The sequence below is a fragment of the Ranitomeya imitator genome, chromosome 5 (assembly GCF_032444005.1).
Source record: "Ranitomeya imitator isolate aRanImi1 chromosome 5, aRanImi1.pri, whole genome shotgun sequence".
NCBI lineage: Eukaryota > Metazoa > Chordata > Amphibia > Anura > Dendrobatidae > Ranitomeya > Ranitomeya imitator.
The window spans coordinates 580050121-580068097 of NC_091286.1; the positions used below are offsets into that span (position 1 = coordinate 580050121).

Below are 17977 nucleotides of genomic sequence, written 5' to 3' on the forward strand. Positions count from 1 at the left end.
GGATTTGTTGTGACTATTCGTGTGGATTATCCCTTACGCCATTGATGCTCTCTGACTTCAGGTATCTGACCACCGAGATGACCTTTAACTATCCGTTTGTTGTATTCCCTGTTCTTGACATATCATCCTGGCATTCTTTATGCCATAGCCACACATTTCATATTTGCATTCATTCTTAAATTCACAACATGGATTGGACTGAGACCACAGAAAATGTATAATAAAAACATTTATCCTTTTCCTTTTTTTAAGCTTCTCTCTTGATTATGTGTTAAAGCAATTGATATTAACAAAACTTATCAAATGTGTGTAAGTGGCGGTGACGATACTCCTGTAGATCCCTAGCATGATGTATCATTAGTAGGGGAAGGCTGCTACCTATTGGTCAGATGGGACCTTGTGGAACCAACCAGCACAGGAAGAGTTGCAGGGAGACAAGTTCAAATTCGGCACCCAGTCAGGTGCCTTTGATGATGCAGTTCAAGGATATAAATGTCCTACCTGCCAAACCATGAAGTGATTTGGCGCCAAGAGAGAGAACGGTGCGGATGTGGACCAGGGACGATGCTGAAGCCAGAGTGACAGGCCTCAGTGGAAAGTGTGTGCCAGCAGGGTGCTGGCTGCTGTCAGAGAGAGTCCAGACATTGCCAAGTGACTACATCGGTCAAGGCCCAGAGCACAGACAGCGCAAGTCAAGGTCCAAATCCCCGCTCAAGTTTCAAAGTCTAGATGACACCAGTCGGGAGCCGGAGCCCAGCCCTGTCCTTCTCAGACCCAGGAGACACCCGCTGTCGGTCAAGCATCAAAGATCTGTGAGAAGACTTTGACCGGGGAAGAACGCTGGAAGATAGAAGGGAGTCACAAATAAGCCAGGCCGCCGCTTCCAGCACCAAAGTACGGTACAGGGGTCGGCCTGGGCTAGGACAACAGGTGGGGTGGGGGTTGGCTGGAGCAAAAGAGGATCAACATTCCTTGGTAGACTTTGCTAGGAGACTTACGGCCCAGCGGGAAGACCCAGTGACCCCCGCTAGGGCCATTGTGTCAAAAGGAGTTAATGCAGTAGCTCTCGCAGGAACGGATGTACCAACCCTGTCAGAGGGACACCAGTATAATCCTTTAAGACACTTCACTGTTATTCAAATTGAACTGTAAGACCTATTGTATGTTCCGTATTGTATAATCCACATGTGTTTGCACTTTTTCCTATTGTTTAACTGTTTCCCAACAATAAATAGTTTGTTGTCTGTTTCTGCCTCATGCTCATCTGTGTGTTGCATCCAGTCACTTGCTTTCATTTGCACAATATGCATAAGGTGCAGGGCAGTGTTCACACTAGTGTCATGTCTTCCATTTCTCAAAAGATTTACGACAGAAATGTTAGCACCACTATGATCCATCATCATCATCACAGGTCAACCGTTATCCCTTTTTTTAACTCCTGTTGAATTATAATGGATCTGTGAGAATTCTGGCATAATTTGTGCTAAAATACTGTATTTCATGACTTTTTCCATCATTATAATGTGTTTTAGACACTTTTTGTAACTTGTTTGAATATGAGGCATGGCAAGGCTGAAAAAGAGCGTGGCATAATGTGCAACACATCAAATGCACCAACATTGTGGCAAAAAAACACTAGACAGTCTTAAATTTAGGCCTGGGTCACACGTGCGAGTTCAATGCGAGAAACTCATGCGAGTCCCTCGCATCAAGTCTTGGCACTGCCGCCAGCACTCGGGACCGTAGTGTGCTCCTGCATAGAAATACATGCAACCGCACGCTCCGGTTCCGAGTGCCAGTGGCAGTGTCGGGACTTGATGCGAGAGATTTGCGTGAGTTTCTCACATTGAACTCCCAAGTCTGACCCCGGCCTAAGTTTAAGACTGTCTTGTCTTTTGCCACAATTTTGGTGCATTTGATGTGTTGCACATTACGCCACGCTCTTTTTCAGCCTTGCCACGCCTCCTATTCAAACAAGTTACAAAAATAATAATGATGGAAAAAGTCATGAAATACAGTATTTTAGCACAAATTATGCCAGAATTCTGAAGCCTATAGCTTAATAAATATGACCCACTGTATTTCTTCTTACATTGATATTTGGCCAGTTTAAATCTTCGGGATCTTATTATAAATTGCTTGTTTTATTTAAAAAAAAAAACAACAAAAAAACAATAATATAAAATAAAACATGTTACTGCTAAATCGTCTATTAAAATTGAAATATAATAGTATTATCCTGTGTGCAATGCCCTGAAAGAATGTGTTCTTGCTCTGTCGTCACAGCCCATGGTCACGGTGCAGTAAAATATGCAGAGCAGGCAGCCAGACAGTTAATACAGCCAGCAGTCAGTAGGTGCGTACAGTTTAGTATGTGTTCGGCTATGACTTGTTTGCATTATGTGGGTCAGAGTACTCGGATTATGCAAGCGAAAAAACTGCAACGGATTACTCAATGTTTGAGCAGAATCCAGCTCTGAAGGAATCGGGTTTTTTTTTTTTTTTTTTATCACAAGAGGAAATAACAATTCTTTAGTACGTATTTTCCTGTGCGACTGAGCAGCTGTAATGCTGATATATTTAGCACTTGCCGAGCCTGTGGTAAGTAGGGTGTTGCCTAAATACAATTAGCCGGTCAGATGACTGGATCTCGGTGGCTTGCAAACTGTGGAAAGGATATTGCTTTTAATAAAACTTAAACTGCAGCTTTCGAAACAAACAAAAAAAAAAAGGGGAGCAAATGATTGCGAACGCAGGGCGGTGTTGTGAATACTGCCTGAAGAGGACATCACAGCTTCCCGAAGATCATGTTCAAGCAGTAGGGTTTATTTTGCAGCGAGAAGAAGGATGTCATACTTAATATGTTTGCATCCTGCATCAGCCCCGGAATGGTCATACGCACGGCTGTACAAGGCGACGAAGCTGGTGTCTTCCAGGAGCCCGTCACGTAATATCTGGGGAACTGCCAGCTGAGTAAAGGTTGTTGTTCATCTTTTTTTTATTATTATTATTTTTGGCATTTTTTTTTTTGCTTATTGTTCCTCAATCCGAAGCTGCTGATGGCTTGTCGGTCATCCACATCATTAGTTGCATACTGCGTTTAAGGTGAGCTGGATCTTTCCTTCTTCATAAGCGATGCTGCAGAATGCATCTGAAATGGCAGCGAGGATTAATGCCTTCTCTTCTGCATGCTGTGCTCCGAATCCATTATACGCTGCTGTCAGTATGTAAATACTCAGCCTGATATAACATTCTGCACCTCCTGCCTCTCGGTACATTGCATCACCATTTTACAGCCGGCATTTTCATCGTCATCTCATGCAAAAAAAAAAAAAATACAAGCTTTAAAAAAAAAAAAAAAATTTGACTGTGACAGGCTGCGTAATCGTATTAACCTTGCTTTTAATCCTGTCCTGCATTTACCCAGCTAAATAATGTATGCTGTATTGTTAATTAATGTGAATATCAAATTAAAGCGCTTGGAAACTAATATGCTTGCAATGCAGGTAGGAGGAATGGAAAAAAAATCTATTTTTAACTCCTGCATAGCACTGTAGCTCGCCTCTCGTATGCGGAAGTCATGGCTAAATGGTCGGTTCTCCGGGGGAACAGAGAAGTGGCCCTTTGCAGTGGTCACTACTCCTGCCGTTATTAATACAAAGCTGCGGATCAATGGGACACAGCATGAAGAAAACCCGGAGGTGGATTATCATTGCTTACCAAGATCCGTTCCCCCAATGGGAAATCCACTTCTCATGAATGTCAGCCGGCCGAGCTGATTTTACCGACGACGGTTCTTCATACCCATGAAGCGTGGACCGAACTTAAAAAAAAAAAAGGTTTATTTTTATTCTTCCGTAACGTACGTCACACGCAGGAGGACCGAAAGTATTTTACGTGTTAACGGTATCCTTAAACGGTTCGCAGAGGTAGGTCGCAAGTGCATGTTGTTGTCGTTATGGTCCGAGCGCCGCGCCAACCCTGAATATGTCTAATCTTACGCAGATTGCTAGATGTTATTCAGCAGACATGAAGATGAGAGAAGCCATCACAGAATAGGCGATGTACTTGTCTGTATCAGTCACCACTACCGGATGCTGATTTTAACAAGATGCCTTTAAGAAACAGATTTCATGTAAACGACCTCTAGGAACCTCATCTCTTGCTCGGTTGTATAAAATGAATTTCTGTGTGAAAGGTGTCCTGCCACAGTATGGCGGACGGCTTATTGCACATGTTAACTGTTCACTGCTCTTTCGGTTACATATCGTATTGCTTGTTGTTCCAACCGAAAAACTATGTAAAAATTTGATAAAATACTACATTTTAATAAGCTTTGCTTTATAAAACGAAAAAAAACAGATCTTAGCTGTCCCGTCTCATCATTAAAACCGTGAAGTAAAACCATCCAGTCAGGCCTTTGTGTGACAGTAACCCCTTGCCTGCTCTCCACATTAATGCGTAATGTCGTGACATTTAGAAAATTCAAGGACGTTTCCGCCTCTTTTCTCGTGTAAAAAAAAACAAACAAAAATTTGATTTTTCTCCCCCCGAAAATAAGCTTTTTGTTCAGTAAAAAAAGTCCATCGTAGCTGTTTCTGCTCCTGCCTTGTTGTTCTATGCACACTAATGAACATTCGAGGCCTGTAAAGGCCGCTGTGGTGGTTGCAGGGTTAATAGCCAGACTGACGCAGGATGATTCGATGTCGTGAATCCAAATCCGGACAGAACAGGGTGTTTTTCTCTTCTTTTTTCCCCCCCACATTCCTTGCCTTGCTGTGTGTGTGCGTGTTTGCTGCAAAGCTCCTTTAAGACAGAGATTCTGCATTCGCGATGATCTCTCTAGACTGGGCCCGTGCCTTGTTACTGTGGCAACGGAACATTTTTCGCTAAATGATTTTAACACTGGGGGGAAGATAATGTTATTTCTAGAAAAATTTCCACCAGGCAAGTAACGAATGCTTTCCTCAGAAGGCATATTCCTTTTTTTTTTATTTATTTTTGCTTGTTGTTTTTCTTTCGTGATTTATTGTTTTCGAGCTACGTGCTGCTGTGTATTATCAACCCTATCGTAAGCGTTGATTCCTAATACATGCACGATATGTTCTCACACGCGTGCAACAATGGCAACGACGACAAAAAAAGAAGCGCCATATTGTCCGCAGAATTTAACACTTTTTCTGCCAGATGTTTTCTTGTGTTGCTAGGAACAAACAGTGTGTGATTGTAAAAAGCTGCGTAGAACTTAGTGAGGCGGGATGAGGCTTCTATTCTGACTAAATGTCACTATTCTTGTGTACGAAACAGCATTTGAATCTAATTTATCGGCTGCTTTTATCTGAACTCTGTCTTCTGCGCGCTGTCTTTTATTCTCTTCCTGTTTATGTTGTGGTTAATAACTAATTGCAGCAACGGCCATTTTGAGGCAGCTTGCATACCTCAAAATGGCTGCCGGGATGGTAAAAAAGAAGAAAATGGCGGCCTTTGTTAGTTAACGATGATATATTTTAAACTTTGTAGTGTCTCTTTTAATATGTTTTAACTATTGCATAGCGCATCTACGTTAGAAATTATCCTGGATCTGTGTGCATATCCCTTGCTATATATAGGGAAATGGCCGCCTCAGCTCAAGCAGAGTAATTTTACCGTAAACCTGTGTTAATATTAATTTCCTTAACCTATAATGTACCATGAGATATTCATAAGAATCTATGACCCACCACCAGCTTCTATTTCATCTCTCTCTGTATGAGAAATACAGCAGCCATTTTAAGCCACGTTATAGCCTGCTGCAAAATGGCTGAAATACAACAAAACCCCAACCTGCTGACACATGTAATGTTATGCAGCAATCTATCGTTCGGTCGCTGCTATTATCGATGTGCAAATAAACCAAGGTCGCTAAGTACCATTGCGTTAACCCTTTGACCCTCGGGGGATATTAGTCGCTTAGGAATCCTCTACCGAGCTCTAGTTTCTTTTTGTAGCACATATAAAAACAGTGCATGGCAGAATAATAAATATTTCATGCATCAGAAAGAAGCAGTATATGGTTTGCCATTACCATTGCCTTAATACATTAAGGAGTACGAGAATCTGTGAATTAATATTACTGTGCTTTCTTGTGAGGAAGGGAGGATAGCCCGATACGATATCTGAACAGCCTGTGTGTCTGTATATGCTGATGCTATGCAATGTAGCATCTGTGCGTGTATACATATATATGTGTGTATATGGACAGACAGAGAGATAGATAGATAGATAGATAGATAGATAGATAGATAGATAGATAGATAGATAGATAGATAGATAGATAGATAGATAGATTCCCCTGCACCGTATATGAGTAATGGCATAATAAAATGCTGAGACATATTATTTCTATTGATTTGTGCTTCAGTGTCAAGATAGCTATCACTATATAATACGGCACATGTTATGATATATACATACTCTACATAACATCATATCAGTATATACAGGCACACACGCAGTTTAGATATTGCAATAATGCTGTGTGAAATGTAAAGAATTTAATTCACAACAGAACAAAGCAGATGGTGAAAGACATTTTATTCGAAAACTTAAGTCTGATGGCAGAAACACATCTCAAAAAAGCTGCGACGGCTCCATGTCTACCACTGTCTAGTGTCACCTCTTCTTTTTACAACACTCTGTAAACTGGGCAGTGAATAGACCAGTTGCTGGAGTTTGGGGAGAAGAAAGTTGTCCCATTTTTCTCCGCTCAACAGTCCTGGATCTTATTTGCCTGATTTTTCTTTTCATAATGCGCCAAATGTTTTCTGTTGGTAACAGGTCTAGACTGCAGGCGGCTGGTACATCTTTCTTCTGCGAAGTCATACTGTTGTGATGGATGCAGTATGTAATATAGCATTTCCTTCCTGAAATATACGAAACCCTGAAACAGATATTGTTTAGATGGGCGCATATGTTGTGCTAAAACCTGTATATAATGCTCAGCGTTGTTAGTGCCTTTCAAGAAGCGTAAGCTGCCCATACCATAGGCACTAATGCTCTATAACATCAAGGATGCAGGCTAGTGAGCTGATTTGTGCAATTCCTTTTTAAATGAGCTTTGGCAGAGAAAAGACATCAGCATTTCTCAATTGTGTTGATATACTGTATGGCTTCTTCTTTGCATGATAGAGCTTAAACTTACATATGTGGCGTATATGTCGAACTGTGTTCACAAACAATAATTTCTGGAAGTATTCCAGAGCGCATACAGTGATTTGACAAACTAATTCATGCCTCTTTTTCATGCACTGCTGCTTGAGGGCCCATAGATCATGAGCAGCCAATAGTAACAGTCGGTCTTTTCCCTTATGCACATACACTATAGATGGCAACATATTCAGTCTTTGCAATTTTATGTTGAGGATCATTTTTTTAAATTATTCCTCAATTTTTAGACACAGTTATTCACAGATTGGTGAACCTCTGACCATCTTTACTTCTGAGAGACTCTGCCTCTCTAAAATTCTCTTTTTAAACAGTGATGTCACTGAGTTGAGAATTAACCCACCTTTTTACATTAGTACCACTTGCTTTTTCAGCCTTTTGTGACCCTTTTTCCAACTTTTTTGAGATGTGTTTTTGACATCAATTTCTAAATTAGTTAATTTAATGCAAATGAAAAATGTCTAATAGTCACCTTCTGATGAGTTTTATGCTTTGTTGTGAATAAAATTAATTACAAATAATTGCATTATTGTTTAGTATTTTACATTTCACACAGCATTCTACCTTTTTGGAAAGTGGGTACATATATACAGCTCTGGCAGAAAATAAGAGACCACTGCAAAATGTTCAGTTTGTCCGATCTTTCTCTTTATATTGTATATTTTTGAGTAAAATGTAAATTGTTCTTTTATTCTATAAACTTCTGACAACATGTCTCCGAAGTTCCATGCAATAAATTTTGTATTTATTTTCTGAAAATGAGAAATGGACAAAATAACAAATAATGTAAAAAAAACAAACAAAAACAAGTTCATAATCATTTAGAAACGACAATACTAATATTTTAACTCAGGAAGAGTTCATAAATCAATATTTTGTGGAATAACCATGATTTTTAATCACAGCTTTCATGCATCTTGACATGCTTTCCACCAGTCTTTCACACTGCTTTTGAGTGACCTTATGCCACTCCTGGTACAAAAATGTAAGCAGTTCTTCTTTGTTTGATGGCTTGTGACTCTCCATGTTCCTCTTAATTACATTCCAGAGGTTTTCAATGGGGTTCAGGTCTGGAGATTGGGATGGCCATGACTGGGATTTGATGTGGTGGTCCTTCATCCACACCTTGATTGACCTACTTGTGTGATATAGGGCATTGTTCTGCGGGAAAAAACAGTCCTCAGAGTTGGGGAACATTGCCTGAGCAGAAGGAATCAACTGTTTTTTTCAGGACAACCTTGTATGTGGCTAGATTCATACGTCCTTCGCAAAGATTAACTTGCCCAATTCCAGCCTTGCTGAAGCAAGTTGTCAGTAGTTTATAGAATATAAGAACAATTTACATTTTACTCAAAAATATACCTATAAAGATAAAAATCAGACAAACTGAAAATTTTGCAGTGGTCTCTTAATTTTTACCAGAGCTGTATACATACTGTATATATACAATGCTGAAAAAATAAAGAGAAGTAGAAAATCAAATTACAGGCTGGTACAACTTCAGTGGAAATGCCTCAAAACAAGGAAATGATGCTCAGTAGTGTGCGTGGCCTCCACATGCCTGTAAGACCTCCCTAGAACATCATGGGCATGGTCCTGATTATGTCGCGGATGTGCTACTGAGGGATCTCCTCCCAGATCGGGATTAAAGCATCCATCAACTCCTGGACTATCCGATAACCTCTGTGGTGCAATGAGACATGAGGTCCCAAATGTGCTCGATTGGATTTAGGTCCGGGGAGCGGGCAAGCCAGTCCATAGAATCAACGCATTCATCATATAGTAACTGATGACACATTTCAGCCACATGACTCGGACCATTTCACCTGTCCCTGCTGCTGAAAAACATCCCCACAGCATGATAGTGCCACTAGCATTTTGGTCTCGTCTGACCACAGCACCTTCCTCCATACATTGGGAGAGTCTCCCACATTTTTTTGACAAACTCAAAACGAGCCTTACAATTTTTGTGTGGAAGTAAAGGCTTTTTTCTGCCCACTCTTCCATAAAGGCCACCTTTTTGGAGTGTACGGCTTATTGTGTTCCTATGGACAGATACTCCAGTCTCTGCTTGGGAACTCTGCGGCTCCTTTAGGGTTACCTTTGGCCTCTGTGCTGCCTCTCTGATTAATGCCCTCCTTGCGCGGGCTGAGAGTTTTGGTGGGTGGCCGTCTCTTGGCAGGTTTGTTGTGGTACCATATTCTTTCCATGTGATGACAATTGATTTGATGGTATTCCGGGGATCATCAGAGATTGGGATACATTTTTATCGCATTTTTTTAGAGTGACCAAAAACAGCTATTATGCCATTTCAATTTTTTTTTAAATTTCAGCATTCACCATATGAGATAAGTAATAGCTTTTTTTCAAAGAGCTAAATAATAGTATAGGACGTGCTGTATATACTCGAGTATAAGCCAAGTTTTTCAGCACTTTTTTTTGTGCTGAAGGCACCCCCTTGGCTTATACTCGAGTCATTGTCCCAGAAGATGGAGGCGGAGCGGCAGCGGTGGAGCAGTGGGTCACAGAGCCAGGAGCCGGTGGCTGCGGCTAACTCCTGTACCTGCTGCTAAAGAGAAAATAATATTCACTGCACTGGGATGAAAGGATGGGGATGGGGGCCATTCAGACAAGGATAGGGATGAGGGTGCCATGCATACAAGGATAGGGATGAGGGTGCCATGAATATACGCATAGGGATAAGGAGCCATGCATACAAGGAAAGGGAAAAGGGTGCCATGTATACAAGGATAGGGATGAGGGGGCCATGCATACCAGTATAGGGATGAGGGAGCCATGCATACCAGGATAGGGTTGAGGGGACAATATATACCAGGATGGAGATGGGGGCCATGCATACAAGTATAGGGATGAGGGAGCCATGCATACAAGGATATGGATGAGGGGGCTATGCATCCAAGGATGGGGATGAGGAGCCATGCATACAAGGATATTGATGAGGAGGCCATGCATACAAGGATATTGATGAGGAGGCCATGCATACAAGTATAGGGATGAGGAACCATGCATACAAGTATAGGGATGAGGGAGCCATGCATACAAGGATATAGATGAGACAGCCATGCATACCAAGATAGGGATGAGGAACCATGCATACCAGAATGTGGGTGAGGAGGCCGTGCATGCCAAGATGGGAATGAGGGGACAATGCATACTTGGCTTATACTCGAGTCAATACGTTTTCCCAAAATTAGGTGCCTCGGCTTATACTCGGGTCGACTTTTACTCGAGCATATACAGTACTTTCTGAGGTGCAAAAACTGATTGCTTCAACCTTTTGTAAGCCTCCATACATCGATAATAAAGTTAGATGTCACAATTAGTTTTGCACTTCATCATCAGCCATGTCTTTTTATAAATCTTGTTGTGCCATGCTCTGTCCTAAGGTGTCTTAGTCATGAAGGCATGGGTAAGCCCTACATCAGATGTATATTAGTCATCAGAGAATGCGTAAGACCCACATCCGCTAATGGCACTGGACAAGGCTCACATATTACTTTGGAATATGTCAATGAGCATTTAGCAAAGAAAGGCTGGTGACAGGCAACCAGAAACACAAAGCTGTGAGGAGGCAGATCATTTCTGCAGGACAGCAGCTTCATGCCCAGTATTGATATCTACTCATCTCTCCTGTTACATTTACCCCTTGATTACAATCTTCTTTTTGCCTCCACTATCCGTATAGTACTTATTAATTCCATCAAGTCTATTACATGTCATGCACAATCATTCTGCAGCTAGACAGAACAACTTGGGAAAAGAATGGGCTATTTATGGTGCATAGGTGCTGTAAAAAAGTGTATAACAATGATTCGATGACTTACTTTTATTTTTCACTGGTCTTGATGTCACTATTGAAATGGAATTGTTTTGGTGCATAAAGGGATGATATCATCAGAAAACAATCTACAATTTAAATCAAGTTTTTTTCTGTTAATTGTATTTTTTAAAATATTTTTGACAATACTTTTTTTACATATCAAAATCTGTATTTAAAATAAAAAATAGAAATCTTGCAATTTTCAAACTGGTCACTGAGCTTTTTTAGACTCACACTTCCTTTTGTTTCAGGAAACAACATATGAACACAGCCACAATGGTCTGACCTTGACCCTATCTTTTGAACTGAAGCTAAAGTGGATCAGGCAAATTTTGAATCCACCTGTTTGTGTGTTTTTTTTTCCAGGGAAATTCAATTCAGAAAGAAATTATTCTTCAATGTCCCTTATTATGCTCTGGAGTCTTCTGAGACCCTATAGCATAATAAACGTAATATATGAAAAGAGTTTAAAAAAAACCTTAAAATTAACTCACAACTCACCTCTCTACTTCTTGCTGTCACCCTTTCGGTTCTCATTGCAACACCAGATCCCCTCTTCTCCCCAGGAGGATTCTGTAAAAGCATGCAAAAGGTCAAGATGTCATGTCACGAAGCGCGCCGTAAATTTGTCCAGCGTTTCATTTAAGCTAGAAATCCCAGCTCAGTATGAGAGGCCTGGGGATGTCAACATGAGTTGTGGGGATACAAAGATGCAACGAGGACCAGACAGGAGATGGTGAGGAACAGAGGTGAAAACTATGGTTAATGATTGTTTTAACCTTTTTATTGGCTGTTACAGTTCAGAAAAATGGTGGCCAGCAGATGCCATTTTACTGAATCCAAGTGGAAGAAAATCTGTAATTTAATTTTAGTGAATGTGGATTTTTATAACATTTGAATAGAATTCAATTCCACTCAAATTTATTTGCTCATCTTTAACTGCAGCATCTAATGAGGGTGAGCAAAAGTGATTGTAAAGGGAGAGAGAACAGGGTATATAGTGATTCATAGATGACCAAAGCACCCGTAAGTCCAGGCATATATGCCTACAGCGTTTAAGACCCCATAGTCGGGCAGACCAGTTTGTGTGATGCAGCGGTGCGGATCGCCTGTTTCTATATGTGGACTTGATTCATAGATAATACGGAATCTGACAAGATAGTAAATATTGGGCTAAAAAAAGCCCCAATGGCCAGTGTGAAGATGACAAGACTGTTATTATTACTAGGACAACCCCTTCTCTCTCTGAATGTTCGCCCCATTAATGTAAACCCCCCATACTTCCCTGCAGATAACATTCCAGTAGTGTCTCGCATTCCCGAGGCTCACATGCGGTTGTGAGGTCATGTGAGCCCTGCGCCAAGCAGCGCTGCCGCCAGTCTCCCAGCTTTCGGATGTATAAATAATCAAGGGGAAGTGAGAGGAGAGAAAAAAACGAAAAAATGTTTGGCTTCAATATTACCATATTCTGAGAGTCATAACTTTATTGCAGGTATGTTAGCTTGCCTTTTTGCAGAGCGTGCTGCAGTTTTTGTTGGTACCATTTTGAATTTCTTTTTACATTTTTTGGAGAGGAAGCTATGTGACCAAACAACAGCAGTTCTGCATTATCATTTTTTTAAAATGTTTTTACACTGATTCCATATTTCATTAGTTCTGACAAATTTGCACATGTAGCAATACCAAATATGCATATATACATTTTTTTTTAGCTTGTGCTATTTACATTTTGGGAAAAGTAATTACTTTCCAGTGTCGGCTCCTGAGCCCACTCCAAACTGTAAGTACACACATCTACTGTAAATGAGCGGGAAATGTTGTCAAGGGGTTAAAGAATGAAGATAAGTGTCAAAGAAAGATTATATCTCTTCTGAAGATAGCAAAGTAATGTTGAAACATCATTACAATATGTTATCTGACAAGCTGGAGATGTCTAGCAACATGAGGTTTAAGGGGTGAAAGAAGCAGTCCAATATCAGCACCAGTTCTAAGACGTAGCACTATACCCCATGGCTCCAACAGTAATCCACTAATTATTTCAGCCAAGCCATTCAGCTAATTTTGGACTGTCTGTGAAATTGATCCAGCAAGATCATGTGTGAAAATATATCCTAACACTAATGTGATTATTTACCATTATGTCTTCCATGGGTAGCAAATAGCTCACCTCATTTACCCATTCTGTAATGGTATAGTGACTGATGTTTGTTTTTGTTCTATATTCGTGTGTTGGGATTTCAAGCTTCAAGAAAATTACGAAAGAAGTTTAGATATACAGTATCAGGGACTAATTTGTCTCGTAGATATAGTCCTTCTACTGGTGCTTCCCAAAAAATTTGAATATCATCAAACAGTTAATTTATTTCAGTTCTTCAATAAAAAAGTTAAATTCATATATTATATAGAGTGATTATATACAGAGTGATCTATTTCAAGTGTTTATTTCTGTTAATGTTGATGATTATGGCTTGTAGCCAACGAAAACCCAAAAGTCATTATCTCAGTAAATTAGAATACTTTATAACACCAGCTTGAAAAATGATGCTAAAATCTGAAATGTTGGCCTACTGAAATGTATGTTCAGTAAATGCACTTAATACATGGTCGCAGCTCCTTTTGCATCAATTACTGCATCAATGCAGCATGGCATGGAGGCGATCAGCCTGTGGTACTGATGAGCTGTTATGGAAGCCCAGATTGCTTTGAAAGCAGCCTTCATCTCGTCTGCAATGTTGGGTCTGGTGTCTCCCATCTTCCTCTTGACAATACCCCATAGATTCTCTATGGGTTTAAGGTCAGGCGAGTTTGCTGGCCAATCAAGCACAGTGATGCTGTTGTTTTTAAACCAGATATTGGTACTTTTGGCAGTATGGACAGGTGCCAAGTCCTGCTGGAGAATTAAATATCCATCTCCAAAAAACTTGTCAGCAGAGGCAAGCATGAAGCATAAAATTTCCTAGTAGATGGCTGCGTTGACTTTGGTCTTGATAAAACACAGTGGACCTACACCAGCAGATGACATGGCTCCCCAAACCATCACCGATTATGGAAACTTCACACTAGACCTCAAGCAGCTTGGATTGTATCCTCTCCACACTTCCTCCAGACTCTGGGACCTTCATTTCCAAATGAATACTTACAGCACATAAACGCATGTTCACATTGGCCATAAAGCGCGCAAAACCTACAACAAACAAAATGAGCAAAAAAACCTGCTGCAACTAAATAAGTAAAAAGCAATGCATTTAAATAACTCAGGGTTCGTAGTAGTACTAAGTAATACAGGGTCCCAATCTATGGACACCAGTCCATCTATGGGCTGAATACCCTACTTGGGCACCACATCCCTCTACTGTAAGAATGTTGTGAATATTACAAATACCATGTCCTGGATACGTCTGTGTGTGGTGGCTCTTGGAGCAATGACTCCAGCAGCAGTCCACTCCTTGTGAATCTCCCTCAAATTTTTGAGTGGCCTTTACTTAACAATCCATTCAAGGCTGTGGTTATCCTGGTTGCTTGTGCACCTTTTTCTACCACACTTTTTCCTTCCAACTTTCCAATAATATGCTTGGATACAGCACTCTGTGAACAGCCAGCTTCTTTAGCAATGAGCTTTTGTGGCTTACCCTCCTTGTGGAGTGTGACAATGACTGCATTCTGGACATACGTCAAGTCAGCAGTCTTCCCCATGATTGTGGAGCTGCTGAAACATACTAAGGGACCTTTTCAAACCCTTAGGAAGCCTTTGCAGATGTTTTGTTCATTATTCTAATTAACTGAGATGATGACTTTTGGGTTTTCATTGTCTGCAAGCCATAATCATCAACATTAACAGAAATTAACACTAGAAATAGATCACTCTGTGTGTAATGACTCTATATATCAGTTTCACTTTTTGTATTGAAGAACTGAAATAAATTCACTTTTTGATGATATTATAATTTTGTGAGAAGCACCTGTATGTGGATGACAACAAGTAACAGCGCTGTCACAAATGATAACCCAAAGTAGCTCAAAGTGGAGCAATTGCCCATCACAACCAATTGGTTTCCACCTATGATTTTAAAATGCTGTATAGAAAATTAGAGAGTCACTCATACGCAAAATTATCATTTTTCTCCCAATAGGGCACACATTACTAGTAGATCTACCCCACATTTAAACATCAGAATAAAAACCTATGTTATACTAATTAAAACTTGGCTGGTGGTGTAACAAAGTAAAGTAATTAATAAGTAGATGGGTCAATATCACCAGAGTTCAATTAACTGCTCTATAGAGGTAATACTTAGGTTAATGTGTTTCTATGGGTTCTGGGCTATAATACACACTTTTTAGCAAGATTCTTTACTACTAAAAAGTGCATATTACTGTGAGAAAAATCTGATAAATCTGAGAAATGACTGTGGTTGCTGGAGCAATCATCTGATTGCACTGCGTCCTGCTCCTGGGCACACCGGGCACAACGCTCATTTTGATCATGAGGAGCAGCAGCCTACCATCTGGCATTAATTATTAAATGACAGCCGAGTATATAATGTCTGTGCATGCAATACAAGTTCACCCTAATAAGGCATATGGTCAGAGCTTGTGGTCAGGAGAAAACCACTTTTTACCCGAAAAGAGCACAAGATGTATTTAAAGGGAATCCGTCAGTAAGATTATCCCCCCCATTCCCACTCACAAACTGCATATTATGGGCAGGTAGGTCTTTGAAAGCTAAATCCATTGATACTTATATATATTCTCTGTTGCTTCATTTCCAAGAGATCAGCTTTTAAATTCACATGAAAATGAGGTGTTAAGTGCTCTGGGTGTGACAAAGCACTTCCTGAGCCACTACTGTATCCTCATCTAGCACCACACCATTTAGCTTGATTGATACATCACTGTCTGTCAGGCACCAGGCAATGGAATCATATCAATCAAGCTAAAGAGGCCGGTGTTGGAGGAGAAAACAACCTAACAAAACTGGCAATGTATCGAACAGCTGTGCGACATATTTTTCGAGCACGCTGACGATACTCGGTTATCACTCGGAAATTAATTATCAAATTATCCGAGCATATTCGCTCATTAGAAATTAATTAAAACACTGATTTCTCGGGAATGCAGCAACCGATACAAGATGTGGTGTCGATGGATTTAACTTTCAAAGACCTGCCTGGTTATATGTGGGTTGGGTTTTTGGGGGGAGGGGGTGATGTCACTGATAAATTCTATTTAAAGCATTGTAAAACATATTATGCAGTAATGTTGTCCCTTAGATCAGATATTGGGCACAATGGGTGCAGGGAAAACAAAGTTTCTTTACATATGTCAAGTCCACAGAGATGCACAGCTAGTGAGCATATAGGCACATAGGGCAAATGTATAGATTTTTACGCAAAACTTGGTAGGATTAAGCAAGTGACTGTATCTGACTCTTCAATATCTGCCGTGGAAGAAAACAGTCAGTAAATTAAATAAATGACATACGCTGGAGACAGCTTGTTCCGAGAAGACAGGAAGTGGGACAGTCATATTTTGTAAGGCTGAGCTCAGTAACCTGGGTAGATGCCAAATTTGCCGATTCACTTACTGCGCCGTGTATCAGTTGGTTGCAGGCCTGTAATTCTATATTCTCACTGTGAGGCATTGCTTTTTCTGTGTGGAGCTGGAACATGGTGGCATCACACAGGGAGATTTGTGAAAATTCAGTATCTTAAGGTTTGGAAATGAAAACATAATAACTTCTTCATTTGACGGCAGAAGATTTTTTTTTCAGTCCCTACAAACCACACTAGAGAGGTCTGTCTTAAAGGAGATCTTTTATATGGATCCACAAAGACATTACAAATGTTGAAAAATAATTAACCCCTCCCTGCAGCAGCCATTTTTCCCATTCATCGCTTTTTTCAAAGCCATAACTTTTTTTTATTTTTCTGCTGATATAGTTGTATGATGGTTTTTTTTTCTGTAGGATGAGTTTTGGTTTTAGATTTCACCATTCAGTTTACATTATGATGTACTAATAAAAAAGAAAAATTATATTTTTGCAGGACGGAAGGTGACCACAAAATGGCCATACTTCCGTACAGCAGTGTTCTGTAAATGTAAGGCTATGATCACACATTTTTTCAGCGTTGTGGGGATATGTATTTTTATGCAAATTTTCAGCTGCATTTTACAGTAATAGCAAATTATATGAGATTTCAGAAATCTAATACACGCAGCTTTTTTTGTTTGTCCTCAGCATTTTGTGCAAAACCTTGGGTTTCTCAGAATTGAGCATGTCACTTCTTCCAGCGTTTCTTCAGTGTTTTACACCTACTGAAGGCAATCGGTGGTGTAAAATGGTTTATAAATATTTTCCCATAGCAGGGCTGACATTATTTCTCATAAAATGCTGTAATAATAGGCATAACTACAATAATAAATGTGGGCCCTAGCTACCAACATTCAAGCTTCGAATGAATAAGATATTTTTGTATTTGATGATTTGGAAGCTTATCTAGCTGCTTTTTGGACAGATAGTCCACAGATAGATAAAAACATTGCCACTCATATAAATATCATTCCTGTGCATTGCCCCTTCCCATGTAATTCTAGGATAATGGTTAGCGTGCCTGCACACCAATAGGTAATGCTGCAACAGAAAGCAAAAAAGCCAAATTGTGACCTCCATATAATTGGGTCAGAGAATCTCCAAAAAGGCAAGGCTTGTGGGATGTTCGCAAGGGATAGTAGTTAGTCATTACCAAAATTGGTCCAAGAAGGGACAACGGGTAAACCAGCAGCAGTGTCAAGGGCATCTAAGGTTCCTTGATGCACGTGGGGACCGAAGGCTAGCCTGTCTGGTTCAATCCCACATAACGGCAACTACAGCATAAATGGTTGTAAAAGTTGATGTTGGCTAAGATAGATGGAGATCCTGTTCTAGGTATGGTT

At 40.2% G+C, this 17977-nt stretch overlaps 1 protein-coding gene across 5 annotated transcripts in view; it reads left to right on the top strand.

Moving 5' to 3' along the window:
- The first annotated feature begins 2335 nt into the window (after positions 1-2335).
- Positions 2336-17977, top strand: part of ZBTB38 (zinc finger and BTB domain containing 38) — a 34560-nt gene continuing 18918 nt past the window's right edge. The window contains exons 1-2 of one of the 5 annotated variants that reach the window (XR_011312512.1): positions 3840-3929; positions 4006-4116. The gene's annotated coding sequence lies outside the window, so the exon portion shown is untranslated. Of the gene's footprint in view, positions 3930-4005; positions 4117-17977 lie in introns of those variants that run through there. The other 4 variants (XM_069727865.1, XM_069727866.1, XM_069727869.1 and 1 more) reach the window with 4 other exon arrangements.